We start from the raw sequence: 7,442 nt of genomic DNA, 5'->3' as shown, positions 1-7,442 counted from the left end.
TTGAGCTTGAAGAGAAGCCCCTAGCAGAATACTCCCCCACCACATCTTCCGTCCAATTGCGAACACTCTGTAAAAATATTTTCTATGCCTTGTTTCCAAATGTTGCACCCAACCCACTCGTCCTTTGAGGGAATATGAATGGAAAAAAGTACCTTTTCGAAGTATAAGTTCCCAGCTTGAATTAAATGATTTTTGTAAGAGAATGAACCATATTTTCGTAAAAAAATTATTAAAGGCAAAGAAGAAAAAAAAAGAATTCTCAAAACTTGGTAATAAGTCTCCGTGCACTGCATGTTAAGGGCTGGATTGAGCTCTTAAGCGAGAGCCCAAAAGGTATACTTGGAAAATGCGCCGAAATATGAACTTCTAGCTAATACTCAAAAAAATTAAAGCTGGAAATGAGGTAGCAGACTAAGTGTTATTTTTCATGCTTGTTGTATCCCTTTGGAAGTTAAAAGTCTCGCTGATTGTACTTCTACAGAACTTTAAAAAAGTCGTAAACAAGCTTTCAGAAACATATGTATTTTCCCTAAACAAAAAAAATACCAGTCTAACGGTTAGACTTGATAGAAGTGAAACCTTCCGTAAAACAAACTGAGAGAGAATAAGACGAAAGCAGCATTAGGAGCGGGATAATTATAGGTTTATTATAATATTGCTATAAAGTTCATATTTTATTTTCTTCATTTTATCATTATTCATCCTCAATATTTTCAATTTCAACAAATGATACGAGTGGCTTATGATAGATAAAATATGATACAAATGCTTTGGTTTCGATGTTGTCAAAAAAAATACCCAAACGGACCGAAGAAACAGACTTACAAATTTCTTCCATTTTCGTCTACTTGTATTCATATAAAAATTTATGGCTCTTCCCACCAAAGCTAAATGTATTAGTATATTTTTTCTTGTATTTATTCAAGGCCGAAATCCCGGCGGTACTGCAATACCGGGTCAACCCGTGGCAGGGGCGGAGCCAGCCCCTAAAACACTCCGCCCATTTCCAAAAATTAGTTTAACATTTGTTGTCCTCCGATGGAGGATCTATCAGATGTTAAGCTGATAACCACACTACCTAGTCAATACATTTTAAATAATAAACCTAATAAACCTTTTGAGAATTACACGCTCACAAAAATTATTTATATCAACATATAATATAACGCTTCGTAACTAAATAACTTTTAGGCCAGCGACGACAGCATGGCGCGGTAGCCGAGCGACTAGCAATGTGAGCTTCCGATCCAAAATCCTTGGTTCGAATCACAAGAAAAAATAAAAGTTATTTTTATTTAGTTCGTCGCTACTTTTATATCAACATATAATATAACGCTTCGTAGCCAAGAGGGTCGCTTTTTCGTTTCACTTTTCCTCAAATCACTCCCAACGATTCTAAAGAAGTTTTCACTTCAAAAAAACTATAGAAAACCTTTGGCAACCTTTGGCAACCCTTTAATGCCATGCTTTAATGTCAGTGATAAATATATTTAGCTAACAAGCAACAGCAGCAACGAACACTTGAATTTGCATTCAACGAACTCAACCCACAACAAACACCTCACCGATACTCATCGATCGCTTTTCTTGCACTGATTGTCACACTTTGTTGTTGCTGGGACATTTCGTCGTTTGTGTTTCCTCAGTTTTAGTTGTCAATTTCATTACTTATGTATGCAGCCAATAAACCTAGCGGAATAAGACGGAAAACCAACGTATCGCGCTAACAAAACAGCCGATTAACCGGTGGATCAAGTAGTCATGCAGTCAACAAGTCAACCAGTCAACGAGTCAGACATCCAGCCACTCATTCACTCGCCTAGTTAGTCGCTTAGTTGACAGCCTGGTTGCTTAGTGAGTGTAACGCCAGCGATTTGGCATTGATGTTGAAGTGTGCGCTTGCAACAAACTGTGGCATCAACAAGAAAATGCTAAAAAGCGAACTAAACAAGATAGAAATGATGAAAATGCTGCAAGAGCAAAGTCGAATGCAAAATAAAATATTCACGTTTTGATTTTGTTATGGTTTTTGTTATGCTAACACTAACAACAACCACCACAACAATGCGCTAACGAAACTCTGTAAGCGAAAATGGTAAGTAAAAACAAAAACGTGACCGCATTTTGTAAGCAATGAGCAAAAGATGTAAAAAACCCTGCTGCCGCTTATTAAATGTAGCCAGCCTTGCCGCATTTTTTATTTATATATTTTGTTTTTGTTTGTTTACCTCTTCTATTGCTGCTCAACGTCTCACTTGGGTTGCGCGCTTGTTGCATAAATTTGTTTATTTCGCTGCTGCGCCTGCTTATCCAGCCTCCCTGCCATCCTGCCACAGCTCCGCAGCTTAACAAGTTTGTGTCTTTTGCTTTGCCTAAAATACCAACACATTTGCAATGGAAATCTAATAAATATAAAATGAAGAAAGGGAGCGGGTAATGCCAGACCCAAAAAATAAAATAATAGTAAATAAATAAATACAACAAAAACTGGAAACAAAAAATGTAAAACGAAAAATCAATGTACATTTTTTCTGAGCACGAGCGCTCTGACAAGCAGTCGCCACTTTTTGCCTCGTTTGTGAAACTAATCAGCCAACGGGCAAATGGACAAACTGCCATTCAGTGACACCGAAATCTCGCCTGCCAGCTGACAACTGCCAACCTGCCCGCTGTGTTTTACCAATTTTGCCGGTGGCTGCGCATTGATTTATTTCGTGTTGATTTAATTTTTGATTTTCCGTACTACTGTAGCTGAGAGTTTTGTTACAATTGCAGGCTAATTAGTCAACTTGTTGCGCATTAGCAAGCAGACTTGCTTATTAACCGGCAACCAGTGCATAAATTCACAAAACCTTTAAACATTTTGTAAAACACAAATCTTAGTTTTTTGCTTGACTTTCTTTATTCATGTGATGCCCGCAAGGATTAATTATTTTACTTGGGTGAATTTATTCTTCTTAAAAAATAGGCAAATTTAGTTAATTGTTTATTTGGCGTTTGAAGGTCAATGTTTGATTATAAATTTGTATGTTACGTCAAAGCTCTATCCCATTTCTCTCATATTTGGACAGAATTGTGTTTTGGTCGGGTTGAAACTTATTTTGATATCTGCAATAGTCTTAAATGAAAGTCTGGCTGCCCTAAAAGACACAGTTTTCGACATAGCAAAAAAAAAGATATTTCAATTCAATTACTTTGCAACGAAAAGTGTTTGAAAAGGCTTTCATACAGACACATTTTTGCATACAGTTGCCACTTATGTAAAAATAGATATTAACTAAATATGAGAAGAAAACATCGTAATATGTATCTAAAACTATAGATTTTTAAAAGCAATGTAATCTAGAAATTTTTCCGAATAGGGTTGCCATTAAATTTTTAAATTAGAATTAATATTTAATTTTATTTTTAGTTAAATAGTTCAAAAACAACGAATAAAGTGAGTACCGAATGAAATATATTAAAAAATATATTTTATGAAAAATTAATTAACTTGCGTAAAAAAGCTGATATCGATCTTTCCAAAGTAGACGGTGGAGGGAATGAAAACGAAAATAGCGAGAAATGATAGGCGACGAATAGCGACGATCGCCTATCCCATCAGAATTATAGACGAATACGGGCAGAAGGAATTATTTCTTTTCTTCTCCATGAGTCCTAAAGTGGCTTACTTGCCGATTCCACCAAGAAAGTAACCTAACTACTACGCGAACTACTTTACAATTAGACATTAAGTACCACTTGACTGCCTATATATCTCCTTCTTCTTAATTGGCGCTATAACCGCTTACGCGATTTTGGCCGAGTTTAACAAAGCGCGCCAGTCGTTTCTTTCTCGTGCTAACCGGCGCCAGTTGGACACACCAAGTGAAGCCAAGTCCTTCTCCACCTGATCTTTCCAACGCAGAGAAGGCCGCCCTCTTCCTCTGCTACCACCAGCTGGTACCGCATCGAATACTTTCAAAGCCGGAGCGTTTGTATCCATTCGGACGACATGACCCAGCCAACGTAGCCGCTGGATCTTTATTCGCTGCGCTGTCTATGTCGTCGTAAAGCTCATACAGCTCATCGTTCCATCGTCTGCGATATTCGCCGTTGCCAACGTGCAAAGGTCCAAAAATCTTACGCAGAATCTTTCTCTCGAACACTCCAAGCGTCGCTTCATCGGATGTTGTCATCGTCCAAGCTTCTGCGCCATACGTTAGGACGGGCATGATGAGAGTCTTGTAGAGTGTTAGTTTTGTTCGTCGAGAGAGGACTTTACTGCTCAGTTGCCTACTTAGTCCAAAGTAGCACTTGTTGGCAAGAGAGATTCTACGTTGGATTTCAAGGCTGACATTGTTATCGGTGTTAATGCTGGTTCCTAAATACACGAAGTCTTTTACAACCTCGAGATTATAACTGTCTACAGTGACGTGGGTGCCGATACGTGAGTGCGCCGACTGTTTGTTTGAAGACAGGAGGTACTTCGTTTTGTCCTCGTTCACCACCAAACCCATTCGCTTTGCCTCTTTATCCAGTTTAGAGAAGGCAGAACTAACAGCGCGGTTGTTAAGGCCGATGATGCCAATATCATCGGCATACGCCAGCAATTGTACGCTCTTATAAAAAATTGTGCCTGAGCGATTAAGTTCTGCGGCTCGTACGATGCTCTCCAACATCAGGTTAAAGAAGTCACACGACAGCGAGTCACCCTGTCTGAAACCTCGTTTGGTATCAAACGGCTCGGAGAGGTCCTTCCCAATTCTGACGGCGCTGCTGGTGTTGAGCAACGTCATCTTACATAGCCATATTAGTTTTGCGGGGATACCAAATTCAGACATCGCGGCACACAGGTAACTCCTTTCCGTACTGTCGAATGCAGCTTTGAAGTCAACGAAAAGATGGTGTGTGTCGATTCTCCTTTCATGGGTCTTTTCCAAGATTTGGCGTATTGTGAATATTTGGTCGATGGTAGACTTTCCAGGTCTGAAGCCACACTGATAAGGTCCAATCAGTTGGTTGACGGTGGGCTTCAGCCTTTCACACAATACGCTCGCTAGAACCTTATAGGCGATATTTAGAAGACTAATCCCGCGGTAATTGGCACAAATTGCAGGATCGCCCTTCTTATGGATTGGGCAGAGCACACTTAAATTCCAATCGGCAGGCATGCTTTCATCCGACCATATTTTGTATAGAAGCTGATGCATGCACCTTACCAGCTCCTCGCCGCCATGTTTGAATAGCTCACCCGGCAGTCCGTCGGCGCCCGCGGCTTTGTTGTTCTTTAGCCGCGTTATCGCTATTCTCACCTCGTCATGATCGGGTAACGGAACGACAATTCCGTCGTCAACGATTCGGGTATCGGGAACTTCACTTTCTCTGTGACATGCGTAGCTGTCACTGTTTAATAGGTTCGAGAAGTGTTCCCTCCATAATTTAAGATTGCTCTGTATGTCAGTCATAAGTTCGCCGTCTTTGTTCTTACAGGAAAACGCCCCGGTCTTAAAACCTTCTGTAAGCCGCCGAACTTTTTGGTAGAATTTTCGGGCGTTGTTCCTGTTGGCCAGCATCTCAAGCTTTTCGCACTCACGCATTTCGGCCTCTCGTTTCTTCTGTCGGATAATACGCCTCTCTTCCTTTTTTAGCTCTCTGTAGCGATCCCACATGGCTCGCGTTGCGCCCGATCGCAGCGTGGCTCTATAGGCGGCATCCTTTCTTTCTGCGGCAGCATGACATTCCTCGTCGTACCAATTGTTTTTTCGGGCTCGCCGGAGTCCGATTTCTTCTTCGGCGGCGGTACGTAGAGAACGAGAAATGTTGCTCCGTTGTTCGTGGATGCCGGTTTGTTGGGCAGTACTCTCCGAGAGCAGGAGTGAGAGTCGAGTGGCGAATCTTCTGGCTGTCTGTTGTGATTGCAGCTTTTCGATGTCGAACATTCTTTGCGTAGGTAGATGTACGTTTTTTGCTGCACAGAGACGGGTGCGCAGTTTGGCTGCAACAAGGTAATGATCCGAGTCGATGTTGGGTCCTCGGATCGTACGTACATCTACTACACTAGAAGCGTGTCTTCCATCCATCCCAACATGATCGATCTGGTTTCGTGTTTTTCGATCAGGAGACAGCCAGGTGGCTTGGTGAAACTTCTTATGCTGGAATCTGGTGCTGCAGACTACCATGTTTCGGGCCCCGGCGAAGTCGATCAGCCTCTGTCCGTTACCGGATGTTTCGTTGTGCAGGCTGAATTTTCCGACTGTGGGACCAAAAATTCCCTCCTTGCCCACCCTGGCGTTGAGGTCGCCAAGCACGATTTTTATGTCGTGGCGGGGGCAGCGCTCATAGGAACGTTCCAGGCGCTCATAGAAAGAATCTTTGGTCGCATCGTCCTTCTCTTCCGTCGGGGCGTGGGCGCAAATTAGCGATATGTTAAAAAATCGCGCTTTGATGCGGATTGTTGCGAGACGCTCGTCCACCGGAGTTAACGACAGTACTTGGCGACGAAGTCTCTCTCCCACAACAAATCCGACACCGAATTTGCGCTCCTTTACATGGCAGCTGTAGTAGACGTCGCAACGTCCTATGGTTTTCTTTCCTTGCCCCGTCCATCGCATCTCTTGGATGGCAGTGATGTTAGCCTTTACTCTTACGAGGACATCAACCAGCCGGGCAGAGGCACCTTCCCCATTAAGGGACCGGACATTCCAGGTGCATGTCCTCAAATCATAGTCATTAGTTCGTTTGCAGGGGTCGTCATCAGTATAGGGAGGTCTCATCTGAGGCTTTTTTAAAGTTTCCATTGGGGGGGATTTTTAAGTGGCGGGTCCCAAACCCAACGCACAACCAGCTATCCTGGAATGTTTCGCCTTCTCACGTTAGCTCACTCCCGAACGGGTGTTCGGAAGCTACCCAGAGGATACGTGGGCTAATCCCGGACGTTGTGAGCTGCTTGAACCATATGCAGAAGAATCGTCCTGGCCATTCCCAAGTGAATGGCGATCAGTAACTTCCCCCACTTGCGTACTCATGGACCCATCCTCCAATATATACATATATATATATATATAATTGGTGCGTACACCCTTTTTGGGTGTTTGGCCGAGCTCCTCCTCCTATTTGTGGTGGGCGTCTTGATGTTGTTCCACAAATGGAGGGACCTACAGTTTCAAGCCGACTCCGAACGGCAGATATTTTTATGAGGAGCTTTTCCATGGCAGAAATACACTCGGAGGTTTGCCATTGCCTGCCGAGGGACGACCGCTATTAGAAAAATGTTTTTCTTAATTTTTGATGTTTTCACTGAGATTCGAACCGACGTTCTCTCTGTGAATTGCGAATGGTAGTCACGCACCAACCCATTCGGCTACGGCGGCCGCCTATACTGCCTTTACTTGAGTATATTATGATCTGATTGAGATATTTAGTTAATACTTTCTTAGACCCTAGCAACATACCTTCAGAGC

General features: G+C 42.5%; 1 pseudogene; it reads right to left on the bottom strand.

Annotated features, from left to right (window-relative positions):
* Nucleotides 1–917: 917 nt before the first annotated feature.
* Nucleotides 918–1,101, bottom strand: LOC129243239 (U2 spliceosomal RNA; annotated as a pseudogene).
* Between the last annotated feature and the right edge of the window lie 6,341 nt (nucleotides 1,102–7,442).

The sequence above is a fragment of the Anastrepha obliqua genome, chromosome 3, assembly GCF_027943255.1.
Source record: "Anastrepha obliqua isolate idAnaObli1 chromosome 3, idAnaObli1_1.0, whole genome shotgun sequence".
Taxonomy (NCBI): Eukaryota; Metazoa; Arthropoda; class Insecta; order Diptera; family Tephritidae; genus Anastrepha; species Anastrepha obliqua.
Note: the sequence above shows the minus strand (reverse complement) of the source record. Positions and strands in the feature narration are given on the sequence as shown.